Raw genomic sequence first — 13,458 nt, 5'->3', positions numbered from 1 at the left:
TTTATTTAATTTAATAATGAATTTATGCATATTAACTACATTTATTAATTTTTTTTTTATTTAGCGTATGGCTTAAGTATATCACAGAATATATTTAGATTTATGCATTATACAATGCATCACAAACAGATGTCCAATTTTTTTATATATTCGATTGACCCTTCGGTTGCCATTACAAAGTCTATAGGGTCGCCTGTGTATGCTCTGCGTGGGCAGTCCTGAACAATGTGACTGATCGTCTGTCTTGCAGCGCCGCAGTCACAAGAAGGCGAGGGGAGTTTACCCCATCTGTGGAGGGAGTCGGCGCATCTTCCACAGTTTGTTCGAATTCGATTAAGGGCTGCCCAAATCTTACGGGGACGTTCAAATTCGCCAGGTTTCCCTATGATGTCCGGTAGACTATGGTAATGCGGATCTGTCCTATTTTCCCAATCTTCTCTCCATCGGGTATTTAAGTCAAAGTTGGATTGCTGCAGCGCTTGAGCAGATTGTAGAGGGGGTAACCTGGATCGGAGACGGTTTCCAAGAATATCGGGGATGTCGTTGTGGACTAGAAGCTGGCGACTGTCCATTATTTTGTTATATTCTTTAACCAATGCATGTTCGCGGCGTAGGTTGGGTGGTGCTATATTACTAAGGGTAGGTAGCCACATTGTAGGGGTGGGCTTAATTGTGCCTGTTATCATACGCATAGTACGGTTTAGTTGGGTGTCGACCAGGTGGGTATGCCTGCTATTTAGCCACACTGGAGCACAGTATTCTGCCACCGGATATATCAGGCCAAGAGCAGAGGATCTTAATGTTGATGCTGTGGACCCCCATGTAGTGCCGCAGAGTTTCTGTATTATATTGTTGCGTGTTTTCAATTTTGCTGCTGTTTTCGTCAGGTGTTCTCTGAATGTGAGCGTTCTGTCTAGAGTAACCCCAAGGTATTTCGGGTATTTATTGTGTTTTAACAGCTTGTTATTAAAATACACTCGCAATTCTCTGTTTGCCAACTTGTTGTTTAGATGAAAAGCTGATACTTCAGTTTTTGTAGTACTTGGCTGTAGTCTCCGTTTCTTAAGGTATTCGCTGAGGATGGATAAGTCATTCGTGAGAGTGATTTCTGTAGTTTCTAAAGATTGGTGGCTTGTTGCAAGGGTCCAGTCGTCAGCATATCCAAACTTCCGAGATTCGGTTTCAGGCATGTCAGCAATATAGAGGCTGAAAAGTAAAGGGGCAAGGACAGAACCCTGTGGAAGACCATTGTTAAGTTTCATCTGTCTACTCGTCTCCTTTCCCATTATAACCTGGAAGGCTCTGTTGGCCAGCATGTTGTCAATAAGGTTAATTATCTTTCTGCAGGGGATAATGCGGGCCAGTTTATATATTAATCCCTGTCTCCAAACAGTATCATATGCTGCTGTTAGATCTATAAATACTGTTGCTGTCTTTTGTTTCTTTTGAAAACTAGCTTCTATAAAAGTTGTTAATGACAGCACTTGGTCCGTACAGCTTCGATGAGGGCGGAAGCCAGCTTGTTCAATGGGGACATTTTCTAGTATCCTGTGACTAATTCTGTTGAGGAGAAGCTTTTCTAATAGTTTATATACCATGCTGAGTAGAGCTATGGGGCGGTAGTTTTCTGGCTTATCGTTTGATTTGCCCGGTTTCGGAATTGCAATTATCTTTGTTCGCTTAAGTGAGAAAGGAATGTTACCTGACTGAAGTATATCATTAAATAACATTGCAAGCCACTGTTTCGTGTATGCACCACTGTGTATCAAGAACTCTGGATGGATACCATCAAAGCCAGGTGCTTTACCTGATTTCATTTCTTTCAGCGCATGTGTGATTTCAGAAATAAGTATTCTTGCTGAATATTCGGAGTTCGTTCTGTTCATTTGTTTTAATGCCCTTAAGTCTCTTTTCACGTTGGTAGTATGTGTTCGATCTCGTGGAGCTCTGGATAGAGATACTATATGGGAGGCAACCTTGTTAGGAGACATTTTAGACTCTCTGGATTCCAGCTGGTTAGCTCCTCCTTTATTAATATGATATTTTAATGTATCTGTTTAGTAATAAAAAATCCACAAAAACGTAAAATGTTGAACGAAATATCTACAAAACGAAACATGCTAGGTACATACAACCTAATATTAAAAGAAAGCCTGTAACATTTACTGCAAAATGCAATACTAATATACAATGTACCATTTAAAACAATGAAAAAAAAGTGTATTTGCAAATAGTGATCACATTGTATTTTATATTGATATACCTATGTCAAAGATATTAAATTATTTAAAAATGACACTATACTAATAAAACTCTCATATGTCATTTTAAATATTTCAGCTTATACACCAATTCTCTCGGTAGACCGCAAGCTATAGCAGAAAGACGACGTAGACCGCATAGTATCACTCATTTTCTAACTAATACATTTTGATATAAAGGAATACACAAAGCTGTTACAATTTGGTTTAAATGGAAAATAGTAACTACATCAGTAAAAGTTTCTTCAAAGATTAATAATTAAAGTTGCCTTTCTGAAATCGGTAAAATACTTTCTATGTTTTTAAACAGTATACTGATAAAACTCTCATATGTCATTTTAAATATTTCAGCTTATACACCAATTCTCTCGGTAGACCGCAAGCTATAGCAGAAACACGACGGTAGACCGCATAATATCACCCATTTTCTAACTAATTATACTATTTGATATAAAGGAATACACAAAGCTCTTACAATTTGGTTTAAGGCCAAACTGTACTTGTAGCACACTTTGAATGAGTAAATAGTTTTAAAATGAGTAATATTTATGATATTTTAATCCCCTTATAGACCAATCAAGTTAGTAAAAAATAAGCCGTTTTTCGACATAATTGAAAAGACGAGGTTTGACAGTTGAAATGTGCAGTATGAGATATTACAAAAAGGCTACCATCTTGGGATTCATCAATTTTTTAGTGGAACATTTTTTAAATAAACAATCAAAACGTCAAACTTAGTTTTTTGCTCATAACTTAAAAACTTGTTTATTTAGAAATTTGACGTCCACAGGTAACTTTTTGAGAAAAAAAAGATACATCGAATGAGATACACCAAATTAAAATCGGTTAATAAACAAAAAAGTTATTGCAAAACGGACGACAAAATCACTGTTTTTGAGTATTGTTAATAACAATTTTATTGTTTATTAAAATATGTTTAAATATACCTAAACTTGAGGGCATTATGGTGTTTGAATGGTGCGCAAAAAATGGTCCAGATCTGTTAAATAGTTTTTGCAAAATTTAATTTGTTTATAAAATTTTTTGAAAAACGAGCTAAGTTCTGAGGCTGGTCCAGTTAATATGGCTGAATGTATCTCAATAATCAGGGACTCATTTCCTTCGCTAAGATATATACTAATACCCTATGAAAAAAAAAAGTAAAAAAAATTACATGTGCGTACACAAAATTATTTGTTAATAAATAGCAGTTTAAGCTTATAAACAATTACAATAATTTCGTAGAAATTAGATCAAATTAAATGGCAATAAAAAATACTGAAAGCTGGTTAAAATACACAACTTCTAAAAAAAATTTTTAGGTCCTACGACCCTTGGGGTCTGAGATAGCCCCTTTTTTTGAAAAAATCACTGTTATGTTAATTAACAACACTAAGATCTGAAATTAACCAATCTTTTATAAGAAAAGTCAAAGTTTTTAACAAAGTTTTTTTCAAGAAAAAATGTTAAAAATTGTTTAAACAGTATTGTTATAAAGAAAGAGTATTTTGCGTTCCCACTAAAGTAAAAAAAAATGATGGGCGCAGCCGAATGAGAATAAATTCGCGGACTAGCATTCGCTAGCGCTAGACCGTTGCAGCCCATTTTTAACATTGACAGTATACCGGATTTGAAGCTTAATATTATATTTATATATTTTGGTAGAAACTTGAATTTTATGAATATTACTATGTTGCACATTTATTTAGTAAAATTATATTTTAAATAAATGAATTTAAAAAATAACAATAAAAAGGCCACAAAGTCAAAATATGCAACAGAAAAAAAGTTACGCGACCTTATAGACGAGTGGTACATGGTACTCCCCCCCCAAAAAAAAACGCTCATTTCTCGAGATATCAACCACGGTGTGGTGAATGGCTAATTTTGGTCTTACTTTATACTTTTTATGGTGCTGAAAACGAAAATGAGATTTATTTTGAATTTTAGATGGGGAAACATTGTCAAAATCGCAATTTTACCCTAAAAATAAAAAAAAAATGAAATCACGTTTTTCTTAAAATTAAAAGTTACACCACTTTTTTTCTATAAAACATGTTGTTCTCTGTACTCTAGATTTTAGCTTAAAATTAATTAAACAGCTAAATTTCAAATATTGTTACTCAACTTTTGCGATTAAACTTTGCAATTTAAGAATCTGCACCTTTTACTTCAAACAATTTATAACTTTCTTTATGACAAGACAGAAATATTGAAGCAGGTCCCATTGTCTTCAGAAAGGTGAGAAATATATACTATAAAAATATCAGAAAAAAATATTACAATGGAACAGAGTTGTAGCAAATTAAACTCAAAAAACGTGATTTTTTTTATTTTTAGAGTAAAGTTGCGATTTTGATAATGTTCCCCCACGTAAAATTCAAAACAACCCTAATTTTAGTTTTGAGCACCATCAAAAATATAAAGTGTGACCAAAATTAGTATCAGTACCTCGAGAAATAAGCTTTTTTGGGGTGTGCCGCTCGTCTATTAAGTCACATAACATTTTTCCTATTGCATATTTTAAATTAAATTTTTTTGGAAAACTTCTTCATAAATTATATTTTATTTCTGTGTTAATTAAAATTATAAACTAAAAAGTTTGTCACTCAACTTTTTTAAGTAAACATGAAACTAACGAAATCTGATGACAATATGTTTAAAAATTAACAACTTCTCTTTTAACGTGTTGAGTCATTTTGGACAAATCTCATTGTTATCTAAATGCTTCAAAGATAACACAGTAAAATTTTCAAAAGGAAATATTTACAGCGACCAAAAATACAGTGAGTTAAAATTGAAAAATCATCAAAATTAATTTTTCGCATTTTTGCATAAAATTTGATTTTTGAACATGTTCCACTAATTCTAGAAAAAAATTAACTCCATATTCGGATTCAGAGACCTCGAAAACATAAGGAATGACGAAAATTTGTCATTCACCTTAAAGTGGATTTTTGTGGTCGGGATAACGTAATTTTAATAGTTGCCGCCGCATGCCGGTCGCCAAACGCGCCCACTATTCAGTCAGTCGACTACGCCCGCTATTTTTTACTTTAGTCAGAACGCAAAATACTCTGTGTTTATAACACTCCTATTTAAACAATTTTTAACATTTTTTCTTACTAAAACTTTGTTAAAAACTTTGACTTTTCTTCGAAAAGATTGGTTAATTTCAGCTCTTAGTGTTTTTAATTAACGTAACAGTGATTTTTTCAAAAAAAAAAGGGCTATCTCAGACCCCAAGGGTCGTAGGACCTAAAATTTTTTTTTAAAAGTTGTGTATTTTAACCTGCTTTCCGTATTTTTTATTGCCATTTAATTTGATCTAATTTCTACGAAATTATTGTAATTGTTTATAAGCTTAAAAACTGCTATTTATTAACAAATAATTTTGTGTACGTGTATGTAATTTTTTTTTACTTTTTTTTTCATAAGCTGTTAGCATACATCTTAACGAAGGAAATGAGCCCCGGATTATTAAGATACATTCAGCCATATTAACTGGACCAGCCTCAGAAATTAGCTCGTTTTTCAAAAAATTTTATAAACAAATTCAATTTTACGAAAACTATTTAACAGATCTGGACCATTTTTTGCACACCATTCAAACACCATAGTGCCCTCAATTTTGGGTATATTAAAACGTATTTTAACAAACAATAAAATTGTTATTAACTATATTCAAAAACAGTGATTTTGTCATCCGTTTTGCAATAACTTTTTTGTTTATTAACCGATTTTTATTTAGCGTATCTCATTCGATGTATCTTTTTTTCTGAGAAAGTTAACTGTGGACGTCAAATTTCTAAATAAACAAGTTTTTAAGTTATGAGTAAAAAACTAAGTTTGACGTTTTGATTGTTTATTTAAAAAATGTTCCACTAAAAAATTGATGAATCCAAAGATGGTAGTCTTTTTGTAATATCTCATACTACACATTTCAACTGTCAAACCTCGTCTTTTCCGTTATGTCTAGTAAAAACCTAACTTTATTGGCCTAATAATCAACTTATCATGGGCTGTAATATCTTTACCTGAATATACCTATATATAAAATAAAAGTAAAACTGAGTTAGCTCCCACTGGGCCAAGCAAAATTCCGAACAGAGCGCGTGGGGTGCGTCCACTGGTCGGCATTCCGAATGATTCATCGGCACGCATCGCAAAAGTTGCCTCTAGAAGCAATCCTTCGGCATTACCGATGATGCGATCCGTACGATGCGGATCAGTGGACGCAGTTACATAAGTTTTTGTACAAGGCAAACTAAAATCCGTTGCGTACGATGAGGGTCTGTGGACGCTTGCCTTTAGTAAATACGAAGGGGGGCGACAACAATAGATACAAGGCAAGGATACAATCCATTGCTCTCCGTAGTGAAACGACCCTTACAGATCGTATAAACAATACGATACAATAAATTATAAAGTAAACTAGCTGACCCGGCAGACTTCGTACTGCCTCAATAGATAAAAACAAACTTTTGTATACAATAAACTTAAAATAAACAAAAGGAATTCGTAATTAATAAACAAAAAATGCTCGATGTGAATGAGGTTTTATTATTATTTTTAATTAATTACACATGATGTTTGAAATAATAATGTTTAGTTAGCAGTAACAAAATAAATTTTGTAGTGCAACAGTTACAATCTTAAATTTGTTTATCTTATAATGAATATAGCAGCTTTATTATATCTACATTCAAAACAACCCTCTATTTATGATTGGGTTCGGGGAGATTCCAAGTCTATAGGTGTTGATTAAATAAAATTAAATTCAATTAAAATTAAATAAAAAAGTAAATGAAGTAAATTAAAATTAAATGAAATTGAATAAACGTAAATAAAAATAACTAAAACTGAATAAAATTAAATACAAATAAATAAAATCATATTAACTTAAATACAATTAAATAAAGCTAAAAAAAATTAAATAAAAATAATAAGTAAATTAAAAAATAATAAAATTAAATAAAAGAAAATATAGTCTAATAAAAATAAATAAAATTTAATAAAATGAAGTAAATTAAAATAAACGAAAATAAATAAAATACTTAAATTAAATAAAATTAAACAAAATGAATTAAAATTAAATAAAATTTTATAATTTGCTGCTTGTTCTTTTCGTGTGCTCAGAATTTTTCTCCTGCTTACGGTTCCGTTTAGAGATATTTTTTGAACATTTCGCAAGATTAAAAAATTCATATTTTGCCCAATTTGAGTCCCAAAGTTAAACTGTTCCACTTCTCTTCTATGAAATTTGTCACTCGTTCTTCTTCTGTCCTCAGAATATTGCTACGGCTTGAGATATTGTATTTTGGACACCGATTGTGCTAGAGAAAAAATTTTAGTACGGTTTCAGCAAGGAGTCTACCTACTTAATTTCATATTTTTCACTTCATTATTTTGAGAGTTACGGCGTCATGGGCAACCCCCTAATGACGTACGGCTATGAAATATAGACAAAAACCTATTCCCAGTACGGTCGAATATACCTGCCAAATTTCATAAAAATCGGTCAAGTCGTTTCGGAGGAGTATGGTAACAAATACTGCGACCGGAGCATTTTTATATAGATGTAAAATATTTAAATGGCTATTAAAAAATAACGGTCTGAGATAGAAAATTGAAAATTTAGGATTGTATGTATCTTTTGCTTTTACATCTCATAAAAATAGTAAAAGACTGTTTTTCCAAAAATTAAAAAAATATATCAGGGGGGCAGCCCCCCTTATGACGTACGGGTATGAAACTCCATATTATCCTATTCCCAGTCCGCTCGAATATACGTGTAAAATTTCATAAAAATCTGTTCAGTCGTTCTCGAGTTATAAATGGTGTAACTAACATAACCTCGACTTTCTTTTATATATACAGGGTGCCCCAGACTAATTTACCCACGCTTTATCTCTTAAACGAATAGAGATTTTCGAATGGGACAAAAGGTGATATATTCTACTTGTAATACACATTAATATGGCGTACAAAAAAATCATCCCCTAAATAATCATCCCTTAGTTACAACCCGTAACTTTAATGTTTTTAATAGCACCCTGTATATTTTTTTATAGTTTTGGATGTGGTCTTTTATCGTCTATTCAACACATTTTTTGAAAATAAAATCGGTTCGTAAATAACCTAGAAACTATCAGTTTATTTTTGTTAAATTGTGTGTCCCAGACTAATTTATCCAGGCTATATTTCTTAAACGAATAGAGATTTTCGAATGGCACAAAAACTGATCTATCCCATTTGTAATAATACACTTTCATATGGCGTAGAAAAAATTCATCCCTAACTTACAGGGTGCTATTTAAAAAAAAATAAAGTTAGGGGTTGTAACTAAGGGATGAATATTTAGGGGATATTTTTTTTCTACGCCATATTAAAGTGTATTACAAATGTAATAGATCAGTTTTTGTCCCATTCGAGAATCTCTATTCGTTTATGAAATATAGCCTTGATAAATTAGTCTGGGACACATAATTAACAAAACTAAACTGATATTTTCTTGGTTATTTACGAACCGATTTTATTTTCAAAAAATGTGTTGCATAGACGATAGAAGACCACATCCAAAACTATAAAAAATATATACAGGGTGCTATTAAAAAAATTAAAGTTTTGGGTTATAACTAAGGGATGAATATTTAGGGGATGGTTTTTTTGTACGCCATATTAAAGTATATTACAAGTAGAATACATCACCTTTTGTCCCATTCGAAAATCTCTATTCGTTTAAGAGATATAGCGTGGGTAAATTAGTCTGGGACACCCTGTATAGATGGTAAAGCGGTAACGATTAATTTTATCGACGGTGCTAATAGAGGGAGATTTTCACAATTTTTTTTTAATAAAAAAAGGAGCCAACTTTATTTTGCGCGTAACTCACTTAGTTTTAATGCTAGAGACTTTTATTTACTACTGGGCTATTGTTGTTTATTTGTCCCGATTTACAACCCTAAATCACGATTTGTTTTTGCTTATGTACAGATTAAAAACAAATCGGACCTGGCAACACTATTGACCAGTCCATATATTTTGTATTTTCTTCGTTGATATATTATCCTTTGGTCACTGCTTTTCCCTCAGGTTTCTTGGCTGTTTGCGTCAGTTCCGCTTTGCTCCTAGCCAATATTACCAAGTCGTCAGCAAAATTTTTATAATTGGTTTTTATTTTAGATTATTCAAAGGAGGAGAATGGGACGAAAATTATGAAAGCACCTTCGCCTCATAAAGAAGAGGAATATATAAGTGGACACTCTGAAGAGAAGACATTAAATAAAAATACGGAAACACATTTGAAAATTAATCCTAAAGAAAGACCTTTTAAATGTAAAATTTGTCTTAAACAGTTTACTACAAAACGTTATTTAAATGTACACGTGAGAGTTCATACTGGGAAAAGACTTTATAAGTGTGAAACTTGTCTTAAGCGGTTTGCTCAAAAACATCAGTTAAATATGCATATGCGAGTTCATACTGGCGAGAGACCGTATGAGTGTGAAACTTGTCTTAAGCGGTTTGGTCAACGTAGTACTTTATATAATCATATGGCAGTTCATACTGGGGAAAGACGTTATAAATGTAAAATTTGTCCCAAGCAGTTTGCTCTAAAACGTTATTTAAATCGACATACGACAGTTCATACTGGCGAAAGACCATATGAGTGTAAAACTTGTCTTAAGCGGTTTAGTCATGCTACTACTTTACATAATCATATGATAATTCATACTGGCAAAGGACATTATAAATGTGACATTTGTCTTAAACAGTTTCGTATAAAACGTGATTTAAATGAACACATTAGAAGACATACTGGCGAAAAACCTTACGAGTGCAAAATTTGTCTTAAGCGGTTTATTGAACCTAGAAGTTTAAAAAACCATGTTCTAGTTCACACTGGTGAAAAACCTTATAAATGTGACATTTGTCTCAAGCAGTTTTCTCGAAAAGGTGATTTAAATAATCATATGAGAAGTCATACTGGCGAAAGACCGTATATGTGCGAGATTTGTCTTAAGCGGTTTAGTCTACACAGTACTTTAAGTACACATGTTCTAATTCACACTGGTGAAAGACCTTATAAATGTGACATTTGTCTCAAGCGGTTTACTCATAAAAGTGTTTTAAGATATCATATGAAAGTTCACACCGGGGAAAGACCTTACAAGTGCGAAATTTGTCTTAAGCGGTTTAGTGAACGTAGAAATTTAAATAATCATGTTCAAGTTCACACTGGTGAAAAACCTTATAAATGTGACATTTGTCTCAAGCAGTTTTCTCGAAAAGATGATTTATTAAATAAACATATGAAAGTTCACACTGGGGAAAGACCTTACGAGTGCGAGATTTGTCTTAAGCGGTTTAGTGAACGTAGCAATTTAAATGCTCATATGAACGTTCACACTGGAAAAAGAACTTATAAATGTGAAATTTGCCTTAAGCAGTTTCCTTATAAATGTAGTTTAAACAAACATGTTAAGAAAATTCACACCAAAGAATGACCTTCAATGTGAAATTGATCTTATCTAGATTTCCTAACAATCAATTTCACATTTACCTACTACCATCACCGTTCATTTCCTGTACGTAATCTTATTGGCTTGTTGAAATTATTCTTCTTTAGGCGCGATTCGATTGAGGGTAAAATTGTACATAAATCTGCGCGCCTGCGCACACAGACGGTGTGTAGTTCGTTGCTAATCTTTCAAGATAGGTATGTATGTATCTGTATCCGTGCAAATAAGTCATTAAAAGAAGATATTAGTGTTTTTAGTAAATGTATTATTTATTATAATTCTTGTGTTTTTGGATTTGTGTTTCTCTGTAGTAAAATAATAAAATATTATGTAGGTATAACATTTTTACACTGTCTATTTGTCGCCGTGTTGTGTAATTATATCCGAAACTTACGTGTCAATTACAAGGACCTCGCTGGAGTAGTTGGTAGGGCGTTAGCTCCGAGATTGGAAGGACGCGGGTTCGAATCCCGGGCGATTCATATATATTTTTTATTTTGGTTGTTTTAATAAAAAATTTTTGAAATTGGTAGATAAGAAAGTTAGTTTAATATTTAAATAAAATACAAATAACCTGTTAAGTATATTTACTTCGTTGAAATTACTTATATAATAAAAGAATAACTTCTTACGTGCGTACAAAGTACACACACATTCTTTTTTTTTTATCATATTTTTGTTTTTTTTTGTTTCGGCGGATCGGCACCAATTGTCTTATCCGTATTCCTACCAAGTAGTGGTCTGAATCCATATCAGATCCTCTGTATGTAATCACCTTTGTTATGCAGTTTTCTTCATCTTTCTCAACTAAAACATGGACAATTTGGTTGACTATTCCCATCTGGCGATCTTCATTTACAGCTGGTTCCTAAAAAACTGATACGACTCTTAGTAAGATTTGATCATTTTGAGCAGTGTATGATTGATCTGACATTATAGTATATTTATTATGACAGATAAATAAGAAAATAACAAACAAACAGCCATTTTTTGACGTTGAACAGAATAAGTTATCTGACAAATTTTAAGATTTGGCAGTGGCAGTGAGAGCATGTAAATAATAAGTATTTATCCTTCAAAATACACTACTCAATTTTCTACAAAATACGCTTTAAGAGTTGTATCAGTTTTTTTTTGGAACCAGCTGTACTTTTGTGAATATCTTTTCATTGGAAGTATGTGCTCTTTATTATTGGTCCCTTTTCTTTAGCAAAATCCACTAGGAAGTAGCCATTTTCGTTTGTCTATGTATGGAAGCTGTGTTTTCCTATTGTGGGGAACAATAATTCCTCCCTGCCTATTTTACCATTAGCGTCTCCTATGACAATCTTCATATCATACTTGGGAATAGCCTCACATACTTGGTCTAGTGTGCTATAAAATTGCTCTTTTATTTCTGTTTATTTTTCTTCTGAGGGTGCATAGTCTATCCGATACTGCTTTAAAGTCTATAACAGTTTCTTTTAATTTCTTACTTATCAGAAAACCTGTGCCCAATATTCTGTTATTGCCTCCACTGTTAAAGAATACGTAGCCATCTATTTCCTGACTGCTCTATCCCAGTTGCTTAGTCTCTTGTAGAGCCACCAGATCAAATTTATATTTTTTGGCTTCATTTACTAGATGCTTCAGTTTTCCTTCCTGGAATGATCCTCTTATATTCTACGTCGCTATTTTAACTAGTTCTTTATTCAGTGGCGGCTTGTCCTATGAGGCAGGTGAGGCAGTGCGTCACCGGTATATCAATCGACTATTTACGTTATTTCGTTGTTTTATAATCAGTTATTTAAATATAATTTAGCTTTTTGAAATTTCCTAAATACCTTTATTTTTATGAAAAAAATTAAAATCGGTACGGCCCTGACTCTTTATCTTCTTATATATCCGTCTTCCATGTGCCATTCCAACTTTCTCAAATCATTACCGTTGAAGCATGCCTCACACCATCTGCAACAGTATGGGACAACGCCAACAGTAAAACCGCCAAAATTTGAAAAATGTGCCTCCGATTCTAGGAACAAAATTCATCCTACTTTGAGGCTTGCCTCGGGCTCCGCCGAACGGAATGGGAATAGCCGAACTGAAATGACTAAATAGTTCAAGCACAAGTCTATTGCAGATCATAGCTTTCTATGTACACGCGGTATATACGAATGGATTATTATATTTTAGAAGTTTATGGATATGCATTTAAAACAGTGTTCATTTTAAATCATTATTCATCATCACCTAGAATATTGTTCTGAAGCCATTTCTTTGTGGCATTTATGTAATTTATTATTCTAAATGAGAAATAAAATTATACAATTTAACTTAAAAAATTATTTTATTAACGTTTCCACTTTAACATCGAACGTTTACATACAAAAGTAGTTTCTCTATGGATGCTATACAATGTGCAACTTCTCTCACTACTTCCATACATTCAAAACGAACAATTTCTCAGACTGTGAGATAAGTCGGTCATTGCAGTGAGGAATATTTTTTCTCGCGGGTTATGCACGGGTAACATGCACAATACAAACACAAATGTGTTTGTCAAATAAAATGTATCAAATTAAAACTTAGCACGAGTTACCTTTCAAAATTGTTCAAATATAACTGGTAACTATAATTTTAAATAAATAAAAGTATATAAATATTAAGAATATTAAATACTTACATATCTGTAT

General features: G+C 32.5%; 1 protein-coding gene across 6 annotated transcripts in view; it reads left to right on the top strand.

Annotated features, from left to right (window-relative positions):
* Positions 1–13,458, top strand: part of LOC126887491 (zinc finger protein 729-like) — a 124,215-nt gene that overhangs the window by 34,994 nt on the left and 75,763 nt on the right. Inside the window, exon 1 of one of the 6 annotated variants that reach the window (XM_050655087.1) lies at positions 9,352–9,408. The exons of 4 other annotated variants lie outside the window; for them this stretch is intronic. The gene's annotated coding sequence lies outside the window, so the exon portion shown is untranslated. Of the gene's footprint in view, positions 1–9,351; positions 9,409–10,778; positions 10,984–13,458 lie in introns of those variants that run through there. One more of the 6 variants, XM_050655088.1, reaches the window with a different exon arrangement.

Source organism: Diabrotica virgifera, chromosome 6, assembly GCF_917563875.1.
Source record: "Diabrotica virgifera virgifera chromosome 6, PGI_DIABVI_V3a".
NCBI classification, from domain to species: Eukaryota; Metazoa; Arthropoda; class Insecta; order Coleoptera; family Chrysomelidae; genus Diabrotica; species Diabrotica virgifera.
This window is presented reverse-complemented; position numbering and strand designations above follow the sequence as displayed.